Here is a 15,346-nt window from a genome sequence, read left to right on the forward strand (position 1 = left end):
GGCCCTACCACGCTTTGTGTCCGGCTCCGCCGCGAGCCCGGCTGCTCCCTTGCGCTTCACGTCTTTGGCCTTGGCTTTCTTCTCCTCCGGGTCCATGGCCGGGAGCTCGAGGAGGGAGAGGCGCCCCTCCTCAGGTCTTGCGCACTTGGTCGCTAGGTTGAACAGCTCCAGAGACATGCACAACTCCTCGTGGATGGCGAGCTCCTCCTTCTTGACGTCATAGACGCCATCGGAGAACACGGAGATGATGGCCTCGTCTGTCACCATGGGGATCTTGAGGCGAACGTTGTTGATGCGCTGGATGTACTTTTGGAGGGTCTCTCCTAGTTGTTGCTTGATGCAGAGTAGGTCACCCGCAGCCGATGGGCGGTCACGAGTGCCCTGCAAGTTGGTGATGAAACGGTCGCGCATCTCGTTCCAGGAGGAGATCAAGCCTGGAGGCAGGTTCAGGAGCCAAGAGCGGGGCACCATCCTTGTGAGCCATGGGGAACCAGTTCGCCATGACTTTCTCGTCATCACTGGCCGCCTCGATGCTCAGCTCATAGAGTTATAGGAACTCCGCAGGGTCTGGGGTGCCGTCATAGCGAGGAGGCAGATCCGGCTTCAACTTACTCCGCCAAACGACGCTACGCAACTCCGGGGTGAACGCACGACAGCCTGTCATGGTCACTGGGATTCTGCGCTGGTGGAGAACTTGTCCCTGATGGGGTCCGCGCACCGCCGTCGCAGGCGGCACACGGTCTTGCCGTGGTGGCACAGGTAGCGCAGGGGCGTTTTTTCGCGGCTGAAGGACTTCTTGGCAGCTTCTTTCTTCTTGCACGGGCGACGGACGTGGCAGGTCGCGCCGTGGGGCCGCGCGCCTGGGTGCCAAGACTCCATCTTGGGGCAGAGGTGGTGGAGGCGCTCCATGGGCCACGCTGCCCGCGGCTGGCGGAGGGTGAGGCAGCGAGAGGTACGGCGCAGGGGAGCCCCCTGCGGCACTGACAAGCTCGGCGATGTGGTCGAGCTAGTCCTCGTAGAGGTCGTCGACGGGGTGATAGTGCAGGAGCTCGCGCGCCATGCACAGAGCGGCATGCGCGTCCACGGGAGCGCGACGAGCGTGGGAAGACGACCCGGCCTTGTTCAGCGATGGAGTGGCGGTGCGGCTGTCCCGCCGCACCGAGGGGTGCAGCGAGGATGCTTGCTACTCGTTCCCCGCCGGGCTGGTGGCTGCGTTGGCGGCAGGCAACAGAGAACGATGGGGTGGCCCGCCAACGGGAGCCGTCTAAGCAATGCGGGCGGCGAGGGATGCCCGGCGCTTAGCGCGAGCGCGGCGAGCATCCGCCATGGAGACGATGGAGCAGCGGGACGCGCAGTGACGGAAGGGAAGCTTCGGCGCACCCCTACCTGGCGCGCCAAATGTCGGATCTCGGGTTCTGGCAAAACCCTCAAGGTTCGAACACTACGGTGCACACGAAGATCTCCCCCTACTGATCCACATCCTAGCTTCGCTAAGGTCTCAAGGGCTAACTCGACGAACTCGCAACACAAAGGACACAAGATTTATACTGGTTCGGGCCACCGTTATGGTATAATACCCTACTCCAATGTGGTGTGGTGGATTGCCTCTTGGGCTGAGGATGAACAGTACAAGGGGAAGAACAGCCTCCTGAGGAGAGGTGTTCTTGTGCTTGGTCAACTTGTGGTTGTTCGGATCTCTTCTCTTCTTCCTCCCTTCTTTTCCTCTCTTCTTTTTCCTCTTTCTCTTCTTCTTTGCTATGGTGGTGGCCTGTCCTATTTATAGAGGCCCTGGTCCTCTCCCCAAATATTGAGCGGGAAGGGAGCCAATAACGGCCAATTCGAAAGGGGACAGCTAGTCCAGCTTATCTTGACAAAAGCAGTCTTCGCCTACAAAAGGCTCTGGTGGTGACGCCGCCTTGGGCTCCATGGTGACCTCCATCTTGCTGTCCTGCTGGTCATGGTCTCGTTGCGCCGATATGGAAACCTTTGCTTGACGCCTCGGTACATCGTGCCTGCGCTTGCTTCCTTCGCACCATAGAGGAAACAAGGACACTGTGCGCATTGGCGCCCGCCTGATCTTGATCGTCATGGATTACATTATTGGAGCCTCGCCAGGTTTTCCTTGCCTTGAACTCTCCGCCCCTCACGAGCCAGCCTGGTGAGGGTGCTCCCGAGGAGGTCTTGTGTCGTCCACCTTGCGAGGCTTGGCCCCTCGCGAGGGTCTTGTTTGCTTGTTGGTGAAGATGGGCCGTTCGGGCCCGCTCGCAGAGCCACGCCGTGGGCCGCAGGCAGGCAAGTCTAGGGACCCCCGTTCCCAGAACGTTCACACATCCTAGTGGCAGCACTTAGCTCCGCGCTAGTGAGAATACTAGACTAGGTGCCCAACGCGACTGTCCATTTGCTTTCTGTATCTGGTTTGCAACCTTTTAGTGAATTTGGAGTTCACATGCTTTCAGTTGCCTGGCGGACTTCCCTCTCCGTTTTCTCTTTTGCATTTTGGTCTTGGTTCTAGAGGAGTGGCAGTTGCCCGTCGCTCCTTCTCGCGCGTCTCGCACGCGGGGGCTGGGCAGGTGTGTGTGTGCGACGGGCTCGCCCCGCGCAGCGAACACACTTCGCCGTAGCCCTGCTCCTTCGGAGCTCCGGCTTCTTCTGTCCTTGCGAGACGCCCTCTTGCAAGCTCGTGATCTATGCACCCTCTTGATGTCCATGCCCCTCGGGTACTGCGGCACGGTGCACTGAGCCACGATGGGATCATGCCTGAGGGCTCGCGCAAAGAAGAATAAGGACACCCAACAGAGCTTTCTAACGACCCCACAGCCTCATGACACCCCCTGAGGTCGGAGACACCCGAGCCAATGGCAAGAAGGGCCTCACCAGATAGTGGAACACGCGCCCTCATGAGGAGGGGGACTACCACAAGCGTATCAAGCTAAGTATCCTACCGCACGCATTTGAAGATTGAGCGATAAGCATAACATAGCAGCATAAATACCATAGTTCATTACACGCGCCCCCCGCATGGCCCCATGCTTGTTCTTTAGAAAAATTCATGAAGAAAAGAAAGGATGAACAAAAGCGGCATGCACAACCGCAGCAACACACGAGGATTGGCTCCAAGGGCCCCCCGGAGTCAGCCGGAGCCTTCCTCGTGCTTCACCGGAGCATGGCGGGACGACACGCCACCGTCCTCAAAGCGAGCCCGGTGGCGTGGCGGCATGTCATAGCCGCCGCTACTGGTGCTCTCGTTGGAGGAGGTGCCTGTCAGATTGTGGGTTCCGGCAAACCATTGTGAGCTTCGAACTCTAGGGTGCGCACAAAGAATACTCTCTTCCTCGCTCACTCACTCAACGATTCCACGGCCTAGCTCGACGGACACGAAGAACAAGAGACATGAGGGTTTATACTGGTTCGGGCCACCTTGCGGTGTAATACCCTACTCCAGTTTGTGGGTGGATTGCCTCGGCGGGCTGAGGATGAACTAATACAATGGATGAACAGCCTCAGGAGATGAGGTGTGCTTGGGCTCGATGAACTGGTGATCTTGTTAGGGTGGAATGAATCCGATCCCAACCCCTCTCTATGGTGGTGGCTAAGTCCTACTTATAGTGGCATTGGTTCTCTTCCCAAATGTCAGGCAGGAAGGGATCCCACAATGGCCAAGTTTGAAGGGGGCAGCTAGTACAAGCTATCCTTACAAAAGGTGGTCTTCTCCTGCCAAACGCTCTAGTGGTGATGATTAAGGATGGCAATTTTACCCATGGATATCCAACCCGAATGGATAGGGTTTGGATATGCTTTTGCGCCCATGGGCAGCGCCCAAACCCGACCCGATTACTCGTGGATAGGACATGGACATAATCTTGTACCCATGGATATATCCAAACCCGACCCGATCATCTGACTTAACGAGCAATATTCTGCAACCCCTACCCATATTCACATGTCCCACTATAATTTTATCCTTTATCTAAAACATCCAAAAGAAATTACACAATCCCCACCGTAACATACTCCAACACACCTTCTCATCCTATTATCTACACTAATTAAATGACTTGTTGTTGAGAATCGGTGCCATCTCCTTGAGTTACTCCTCTCATAGCCCTAGAGGTGGCCGCCGCTGCCAGCCGCTACCCCCACGTAAGGTGGATCACTGCAGCAGCCACTACTGGCCTGCGACAACCCAGCTCCATATCTCCTTGACCCCTCCGTCTTCGCTTTTCCACACACGCATTGATGCATGGCCGCAACAGTGGGACAATGCAAGGGCTATGACTGCACGGCAGTGAGTGAGCACGCCAATGCAGAGTGCACATTGTGCAATGAGTTATGTCTTATGTATAGGTCTTGAGAGGACCCGATGGATATCCAATGGGTATGGATATCCATCGGATTTGGACATGGTCACAATTTTTCGCCCATGGATATTTCATGGATGGGCTAGGACTGCCTTCATGGATATGGATATGGATTTGATATTGTTCATCCGATCCAAACCCAACCCATTGCCATCCTTAGTGATGATGCTGTGGGCTCTGCGATGACCTCCGTCCTACTGGTATTGGTCTTGTTGCACCGATATGGAAACCTTTACCTGATTCCTCGGGACCCCGCACCTGCGCTTGCCTCCATAGAACCAAAAAGGAATGTCATGAGAACTGAGAAAATCCTGGTGCTTATTACGCCACCGATTGGTTATACGTTTTTGTCCATGTACTTGCAGTACCTAAGTAGACATGAAGATTTGAAAACAGTTAAAGTCTCAAAAAAGAGTATGTCAAAAGAGCAACAGCTGAACGGTTAATTCGAGTACAATATATACAGTCTTTCAATGTGCATGAAATCATCACCTCCATATAAATTCTCCAGAGACCGAAAGCATCGCAGCAAGCCAATAATTATGTTCACATCATAACTATACATTCTGATATATAAGATCTTGACAGAATCCAACAGCATTGATAGGCTATCCATGGACGAACTCTTCATTGAGCATATAACATAATATTAGTACCCAAAGTGTACTCCAAGATGATATAAAACTTATGCACACAAATAAAAGATGCAGCTTATGATTACAAATGTGTAGATGATAATATAAGGTACCTAAAAAAGTGAGGAGCCAAACACCAACTCTTTATGATCATTAAACGGATCACAAATTACACCCAAGGTCTCCAGTTTGGGCGCAGAGACAACAATTATTTGCAAAGGTTTATAACAATTATCAAGGAGCAACCTTTCAAGTGAAGAGGCATCTCCGATGATGAGCTGTTGTCCTTCAAAACAAATTGCAATGCTTTTAAGGTGAGGCGACTTAGGATTCAACTTAGGATTCATGTGTCCTCTTGCCTCAAGATTATCTCGTTAAAACATTCCATCAAATACAAATGAAAGTACCATGGCTGCTAATGCATCTCAATGGTTGGCAGATCAACGCCAATATTCACATCACAACTAAAGACAAAGTTGTGAGAAGGCGTACAAATAAAGAAAAATATATAATTGATTGATGCTGTTCGTAGGCATGGGTCCATTTCCTGGGCACAGTGTTCATTGCTTGGCAGCTAGTTTCACCCAGCGCTGTAGCCAAAAAGGGGGTGTACGGAGGACATCACAATCCGATCATTTTTTGCAGCTGCACTAAAATCGGGCTGACCATCCCTATTTTCAAAGATATCCAGTTAGTGTGATTACAATAATAGTGGAACTAGATGATGAAACATAACACACACAAATAGAAGCCGATCACCTCTGCGATCTCTCTTTAGGACTAACTACTTGTTGGAGACGATTAGGCACGGAGTTGGATGAGGAGGATAGCAAAACCAATCTCCCTTTCTATAGTCCCACAGAATGTAACAATGTTTCCCGTGTGACATTTTGGCGGAACTGCACAAAACACTCTTAAGAAAAAAGTGATATGTGCAGTTCACCAAAAGGTCCCAATAGCAACGAGGTGAAATGGATAACCCTGTTTGCAAAAAAAGAGGTAGAAAGGAAACAATTACTTGCGAATAAAACGAGTTGAAGACACATACGCCGACAAAAAATAAGCATATTCCATGTAATAAGGGAAAGATAGAAGCATGGTGGTTTATCAAAAATGGTTTTAGGATGAGATTTCAAGATGGAAAGTACGCCGACCGAGATACATTTTAAGCAAACAACTAAAGAAGATCCCCATGCAACAACGTGGGTAGATGGGTAGTGGAGCAAGGCTAGAGGAAGTTGTACCTAAGGGTCATCGGGATGTTACTAGGAGGGCATCGGTGGCCGGGATCTGCCCATACTGCGGCAGCGAGCAAGTGGCGAAGGCCCTACCATGCCGGAGCTTGGTCAGAGTGAATGGCGGGTACCGCAGATCGGGACATGCTGCCTCAACACCGTCAAACAGAGAAACGATGCATATCCTCCCTTTCTGCCAGTGGATGGGATGCGACCGGATCACTGACCAACGGTAAGAGAGAGAGGCCACCTCCGCCTTGTGTGAAATGGTGTGACGAGAGACAAACCCCGACAGGCAGGCTCCATTGTATATAGTGGAGCGGATTTTTCAATTTTTCGCACAGCAATCATTTTATTTAATACTAATGCGTCTAGGCAGGGTGGCTGGCCTACTGGAATTTGAGAGGGCAGAGGTGCAATTTTTCTCTGTGGCATGGATACCTACCTACAACGTTCGACTATCGGTGGGGGGAGGGGGCAGAGACCTAACTATAGAGAGGTAGATCGACTAGTATATGTGTGGAGAAGGAGAGAGACCTAGCTATGTATAGAGGGAGATCGATCAGCATCCATGGATATGTGTAGCAGAGGAATAAGGTCGGGAGAAAGACAAAGGTAGAGTGTCGGAGGGTTGGTGGTGGAGTGGCGTCTCACAAATGGTGGGAGAGGCCTGCTAGACAAACGGAGGGTACAAGTGGAATATCAATAAGAGAGGGCGGGGATGTTGTCTGTCTATGCACGTGCGTGTGAGAGATGGGTCGGGAGGTATGCAAGGATTATAAGGGAGACGATATGGTTGTGGTAAGCATACATAACTACATAGGAAATCAACCATCGTGTGTCCGAGAAAGGGAGAGACATAACTAGTGAGGTAAGTCTATCAGTGCGTGGGGAAAAAGAATTATAGTCGACCTAGCTATATGTAGGGAGATCAGTACGTATACATGCATGCATGTGTTAGAAGAAAATAAGGTCTGGAGAGACAGACATGGGGAGAGGGGTGCGGCTAGGAAGTGGTGCGAGAGGCGTACTATGTCGAGGGGGGAGGAGTGTGCGAGTATGAGATCGATGAAAAGAGGGGCGGGAGTGTGCACGTGCGTGGAACCGTATTGGACATAGGGGCATGGATGGTGAGAAGAGAAGAGGGGAAGTATGTGTTTGTGGTAGGCACACTTGGCTAGAGAGGTATATCGACTAGTGTGTGCCGGAAAGAAGGAGTCGGGGGGCCTACACTCACCGCTGGTAAGCGACCTAAAGAGAAATAACGAACATGCGTGATGGAGGGGGCGTTGAGGGAGGGTGAGAGGGGGGCGGGCGTGTGCATGTACGATAGAAAATTAGCGCTAGCTAGCTACAAAGAGAAGAGGATCGTGAAGGTGTTAAAGACGAACATAGATCATAATTCATTATAAGAAAGTGGATACGGATACTTGAAGAAGATATAATAATGTAGAACATTGATTATAATTTGGGCTAATGTGTGGCTTTTGTAGCTCAGGGCTAAATACTTGTCATAATTTAGGGGGCGGGGCACTATAGTTTGTGTGATAAACACAATGTATGTATGGAACATGGTTTAGATTATGAATATCTAGTTAGTACATCAAATGTACTATTATTTGGAATCAACATCAAGTGTATTCAAAAAATTGAATTCGAGTTCATATAGTACACATAGTTCATATCTACGTCTATAGTAATCATGTGGTGTGTTGTTAAGGTAATACACGAATGATGGTTGAAGTTGCCAACAATCATGATTGTAGATTCTTATTGAAATAGAGAAACGAATTCAAATTCTGTTCAAATTGCAGCGGTGGTATAGACATTTGGAATGCACTAAAATGTTGGCATGAGTAGGTTACATGCATTATACAGCTAGCGAAAAAATTTAATTGGACATAACATGGATCCATAATCCCTCCTTCCATCTATATAGGGCCTAATGCGTTTTTTAAGACCGCCTTTGACTATTGACAAGATTAATAGTACATGACATGCACAACGTGAAATTATATCATTGAAAGCTCCTTTCACACATGAATTTAACGGTGTGCTTTGTGTAAGTTGCATGTCATATATTGTTGCTCTAATATTTGGTTGGTCAAATTTAGCCTCGAAAAACGCATTAGGCCCTATATAGATCGAAGGAGGAAGTAGCTTTGAATAGCATTTGTATAGTAAAATGGGATACGACTCTCTCTTTGTGTGGTGTGAATAGTTTTATTTTTTCGTTTTTTTCATTGAGGGAAGTGCGAATTGATTTGGTACATACTACAAGTACAATATTTCACGTTAGGCTTGTCCCTAAAATGCAACCCGCGCCTTGTTATATCCTGAAAATTCAGATATCGTGCTCCCAAAACTAGCGCCTTCACAACCCGTGCTTTGCTATCCCGAAATTACAACGCGTGCGAAAACTCCCTCTAGCTGCCAAATCCTGACACGCGAAATTCCCCTTCTAACCCCGAGCCGAAATGGCCGCTAGTTCAAATTGGTGGGGCTACTTTTGTAACACACCCTACATTTTGGTCAAGTGCGTCCCTAAGTCATGGTTCCCCCCTCCCATTGCCTCCTTTTCGGCATCCGAAATATAGCCGCCATAACCACTCCACTCCAGCCGCGAAACCCCACCCTCCTCCATCCGCCACCTCACTGCTGCCCACCCGGAGCCTCTTCGCCGACGACGTCGTCCACCGCAACAGGTTGACGTCCCTCATCCGCCTCCATGCATGAGGATCCGTCGTCCATCCCGTCGTCCCGTTGGTTCGGCCGCCCCGTCCTCCACCTCCAAGGAGCTACTCCAATGATCGCCTCGTCTATCGCAGCTACTCCATCCCCACAGCGCCGCCTTAACTTGCTCCACCGGAACCGCAACATCCTCGCCGACTCCTCGGACGAAGCCGAGGCCTACTCGGCGCCACCAAAGAGGTTGTACACTCATCACATTGCACCTTCTCCTTAACTCTACCTACCGGCGCCGACGATGCTCCATCCCGCACCCCCATGGAGCGGCTACCTCGAAGCTGGCGCCGCGGGCGACATCTCCACGGCGGCTCTCCCCAGTGCGAGACCACTTTGGCGGCGGTGTCTATACCAGCCGGATCTACTGCTGCTGCTCCGGCTGTCGCTCGGTCGCTCGCGCTGCTGCTGCTGCTCAGGCTCTCGCTCGCTTGCTTGCCCAGCTACTGCTGCTACGGCTCTCGCTTGCTCGCTCGCGCTGTTGTTGCTGCTCCGGCTCTAGCTCGCTCGCTCACGCTCATGATGCTGCTGCTGCTCTCCCCCTCGCTCGTGCTGCTGCTTTGCTCCGATTTTGCTACACTTCAGTCGACTGAATAGACTTTTGGGTCAGTCGATTTTCAGGGGGTGGGGGGTCTTGCCAGAGTTAAGGAAGAACCACCCGCAGCGGGGAGGGGGGCTCGCTAGAGAGGTACCCCTATCTATCTTAGGGTTCTGGGTGGGGTGCCGTTCGCCGGCGGTGGGGGGCGAGGTGGTGGGGCGGTGGCATGGGGATCGCCGGAGAAAAATCTTGGCGCGAGGGGGGGTGGGGGGCTAGAGGGCTGGCCGGGGCGGCGGCGGACCGGCGGTGGGGAGTTGTTTCGGGGCGGCCAGGCGGCGCGGGGTTCGGCCGGTGGTGGCTGGCAGCTCAGGGGGGTGCAGGTTAAAGATGAACTGTAGCCCTCCTGAAACTATCCCATGTGAAGTGCCTCTCTGCTACCATTGCGTTCAGTTTCAACAGTAACATTCAGATTCCATAGTAAATTTCAGTTTTGACAGTTAAGTTCAGAGTCAACAGTTTTTACATCATCTGTTGTAGTCAGGTGGTTTTTGGTGATGTAAATTTTACATCTATCACTTTTTGGTAATGCATTTTACATCATCTATTGGAGATGCTATTAGAATCCCACTTGAGATTAACGATGTGTGTCTTGTGTTGCTTCAGCCATGACGTCTTACGGCTCACCGGAGCTGCTCTAACGACGGAACGATCCAACACAACAGAGCAGTGCCCTGGATGCTGTCTACAGATTCCTCTGATCTTCCTCCACACCTCCGACAGCCACCTCTGCCTCAACTTCTTTAGCGACCAACTCAATGATGTTGAGGTCAACATGGCTACGGCAAAGAAGTTGTACACTTGTTGCATCACTTATTACTCTACATTCATGTCAAGTTCAGAGCCACCTCTGCCTCAACTTCTTCAGCGACCAATCCTATGCATGAAAACAAGACCAAGTGCATTAGTGGCGGAATAACATTCTAACTGTACACGCTTTCATATGGTTTCACTTTATTTTGGCCATGTTTCTTTGCATTCCTCTGCTCCTCCAACTCTTGCGAACCAAACACCCTAGTTGACAAAAATCCTTTGTTCACAAATGTTATGTTTCCCATGTGCATTCCTATCCTATTCCGGTGTTTTTCCTCCTATCCCTGCGTTTTTAGAATCATGCAAGCCAATGAGCCCCTACAGAATTACTACAGTTACAGGTAGGTGTTGAAGAAAACTTTGTGTGGTTTGTCCTGCTCCTGCCGCGACGTCGTCCACCTCACCTGAGCTACTCCATCGACAGAAGCATCCACCAAACCAGACATCACGACTCTTGACCGTCTTTCGCCGCCTCAGATCTCCTTCCCTGCCTCCGGCACCCACCGCAACGGCATCACCATCATCGACTCAGTAGATGAACCTAAGGAGTACACGGGTCCACAAGAGAGGTCGCACTCTTTTGTTTCTGCTTATGTTATGCATTGCTTAATATTACCTGCTACTTTATTGTCTTGTTCACCTCTTAGACTCTAAGTCGGGTTCAAATTGATGTTCAAACTTGAGTTCTAAATTACTTTTGGGGCACATATCGAGGCAGCAATGAATAGTATCTCTGTCTAATATCTAGTTCACCTAGGGTATGCCTATGTTGTTAATCTTGGGTGGGAAACAAATAGCAAAGAAATCATCATCTGTTTTTTATTAAATTAAAGTAATCATCAGCCTGCTATCATTATTTTTGGATCCATCCACTGGTTGTTACCATTACTCTAGATTTCTGCATGCTCTCCTTACATAATCTCACTATATTTTTTGTATGCATGTCAGATATTGTACACAGTCATGCTGAACATGTAGAGAAAAAGAGAAGAGTTTTGCATGGCAATACAATGTCATGCAGACATCGCTCCATGGTGGGTTCAATGGAAAACCCTCCCCCCTCCAGATTGTAATCCAGAGGAAGATATCTGTTCAGAGGCGGATTCAGACACAACTGACCACTCCTATTTACCCCCCAAGGTGTTTGCTCTAACTTTGCATGATGATGTTAGTCATATCATGCATATGTTTCCTTGCAGTGCCTACTTTCGACATCATATATGTCATCTGCTTAGTTTAGACATGTTCTGTAATGCCACTAGTTTAGTTTCAATATCATATATGGGAATTATGTAGTCTCATGTCTTTTAGCCAGCCATAATATATGTGAAATGTGCAATGCCATCCTGTTTAACCAGGCATCACATATTTTAATGATATCTAGCCCATCCTTTTCTTCATTAAATTTCCATTTGTCGACAATGTTTGTACATTAAACTACTCTTCCTATGAATCATCCATTTGAGAGGGATATGGAAAAATCTGGAGTGAAGACAAGGCCTTCAGAGTAGACAGTGCTACCTGTCGAAGCAGATCTCTTGCTGGGTCCCGATAGCTCCTCAGAGATGGATTCAGAGATAGATGACCAGTCCTATTCCCCCACCGAGGTGTATGCTCTAACTTGGCACGGTTCTACTACTCATATCATGCATATGGTGTCTTGCATTGCATAGTTTAGACATCATATACACAATATTCAACACCATGTTCTTAGTTCAGACATCATATATGTAAATGCCCTCCGCTTAGCATATAAATCACACATGTGAATTAAATCATGCAATCCTAGTTACTTAGATAACATGTATGTGAATTATGTCATGCGATGCTATTTAGTTAGTCATCATATCTTTGAATTATGTTATGCTATGCTATCTAGTTTAGATAGACATCATATATGGGAAATTATGTCATGCTATCCGTGTTAGTTAAACAATATACATGTCAATTATTTAATGCCCTCTTTTTTCCACAGTATCTATTCATCTGTCTCTCATACAATGTATGTACATTCGACTATGTTTCCTGTTTATTAGCCATTTGATTTGGAGATGGTGATGGCAGTATCTAGCGGAGTAAAAACACGGACTTCAAATAAAACAGTGCTACCTCTTGGTGGAGATAGCACCCCGGTTGTACATGCACGAGCACCAGCCCTACCACACATAAACCGGACTCTTGTAGATTTTACCCCTACTGCAATGGACAGAGAACCAGCTTCACCCAATCTAACCACAACCCCAGCAGATAGTAACCCAGTTCCTGTTGACACAACACAATCTCCACCATAGAGCTCCCAAACAAGAGCAGTGAGTAAGGCAGCTCCAGTGCCCAAAGCGCCAGTACTACCACGGCGAACCCCAACTCCACCAGTTAGTACACCTATTCCTATGGAGGTAGCACAACCAGCCATTCATAGTTTAGCATCTATCGCATTTGATGTTGTTAAATACAATGTGTGTATCTTTCCATCATGGAAATATTATACTGAAGATGAAGGAAAATGCCAGTTGTAGGTGTTTGTCTTGGAGTTATGTGTAAGTAATGTTATTCATGGCAATTACTTGCTTTGTCCCATACATTCTACCTCCATGATTGTTATAATACAACAAATTTTCCCATTTTTCTCTATAGAGAAGGACCGATTTGGAAACTCAGGATGAGGTAACCTGTGCTAATATCTCTGCTATCTTCAAGAATGCTTGGTGGCAGTATCGGAATTACCTGAAGAAAACATACTGCACTGGCAAAGAAACTCATCAAATTCCCTTACGTTCTCCTGAGACACATTTACTGGACGATGATTGGGAACGCCATGTTCTTTACTTGTCCCGAACCAAGAATGTGGTAAGGTCTATGAGCTCATTTTATTTTAAGTACTATATGCTTGCATCTTACTGTACTCTGTTCATGTAGAACAAGTGCTTAAACCTGAAGAACAAATGTTCTCATTTAAGATTCCATTGCTATCGTGCATACTGCTTTGCTCTTGTATCACTGTATTTACTCATACAAACTTATTTTTAAATTGAACTATCCAATGGAAACTCCAATGGCACAACATGTATGTTTACGCATGTTTCTTTAACAGGTTTGCTCTTATAAATTGCTCTGTTCATTTCAATTTCAATTGTGCATACAGTTGAGTTCTCATATCATGCACGCTACTAGCATCATAACAGGTCCAATAGTGTTGTTGTACATGTAGACCCGTGGTACCCATCTGAAATCTTGTTGTGCCGTTTAGTTTTCGACTCTTTGTATTCTTTTAGTGTTGCTTTCTCTTGAACTGATATGATTTGAACCGTGTCTCTATTTTGATTTGGCAGGACAATGAAGTGACCATAGGACATAGATATATTTTGTTTGATGCTTTTATATATAATGTACTACTTAGCAATAGAAGACTTGGTAGTTTAATCTTATCCACCTTACTAATGAACTGGTTCACCGAAATGAGTTTCATATACTAGTACATGCTAAACCTGTTATGTGTCTTCTTGTTTCTTCTTTTAGAATGCTGACAGAATATTGGGGAAGGGTGCCTTATTAAGCAATGATAACGGAAGTAATGCAGATAAGGTCAGGATCATGAGACATCCTTGTTGGTGTCCAACAAAGCTGATAAAACAGCTAAGGAAAACTATCTTGAAGACAGTGAGGCAACCCCAAAGTCCTGTCTTGGTTTACTGTTCGAGTTATTAGCCACTACCACTTGCACAAGCTATTCAAACTCACTGTCTGAGTTAGTTCAGTTTCTAGTGTCTCAACTACAAGCTGAAATACATCAATCAACTGTGTTGCGACAAGAAGCGGAAGGACTACGGAAGTCCCTGGAGCATTCAGATGCATACTTTCCAGTGCCACAACAAGCGTAGGAGGATTTTAGCGCCAAACAAGACAAACTAATAAGCTTGCTCAGCTTATTGCCAGCATGGTGGACACCCAGGATAACGTTTCTTGTGCTCTTCTGAAGTTGTTTAAGTTCTGGTCTTGTTTTGCTTCCGCGTTTATTTGCATTGGTGGCCAATTTTGACGGCCAGTGTATGTAATATGCTTCTTTGTTCCCTATATTTGCACTGGTGGCGAACTTTGATGCCCCGTGGATGTAATATGTGTAATAGTTGTAGTAGGCTAGCGTTAGTTGCTTGCTTATTTATTTCCTTATTGTCTTGTTTAGTTTTTTGCTTGTAGTCATTGCAGTTCTTTTTCTGCATTTTTCTAGTGGCAACAATAACCTATTTTTGGTAACTAGGCCACAATAATTATGGCAACACACAGACTATTGTAACCATGGGCCTCCTGCGGGCCATAGGATCCATGGGCCTTCTACGGGCCGTAGGATCCATGCACTTTCTATGGGCCTTATGATCCATGGGCCTTCTACGGGCCGTAGGATCCATTGGTCTTCTACGTGCCGTAGGATCCATGGGCCTTCTACGGGGCATATAATCACTTCGCCAAACATGGGTCATACTAATCGTGGACCATAACAGGTCGTTAATAGGCTGCTTTTGATAACACTATGAAAACAGCCCAACGGGTTAACGGGCCACAAACGGGCCCAATGTAAACACGGGATGGATTTGGCCCACAAACAGAATAGGCCAGTAATGGACCGTAACTAACCGAATTCTAGAAATGAGCCCAAGAATAAATGGGACCTTAGAAGGTCGAAAGTTAAAACGGGCTGGAAACGGCCGACAGAATAATGGGCCGTTAATGGGTATAAAGTGATACACTATTCATTCTGGGCCAGTTTCATCTCGGGCCTTTATTGGGCCCAGAGTTATGAAGGGCCTCATATGGGCTGAAAGACATCATGGGCCACACGTGGGCCAAAAGTAACAATGGGCTGGAATCATATTGGACGGCCCAGATGAACAGGCCGTTAACAGGCTTTCCCTGGGCCGGCCCGTTACTGGGCTTAATTTCGATAGGTCGTAACGGGCCAGGAGTTAGCGGGCC

The sequence above is a fragment of the Triticum urartu genome, chromosome 4A, assembly GCF_056163025.1.
Source record: "Triticum urartu cultivar PI428250 chromosome 4A, HENAU_Tu73, whole genome shotgun sequence".
NCBI lineage: Eukaryota > Viridiplantae > Streptophyta > Magnoliopsida > Poales > Poaceae > Triticum > Triticum urartu.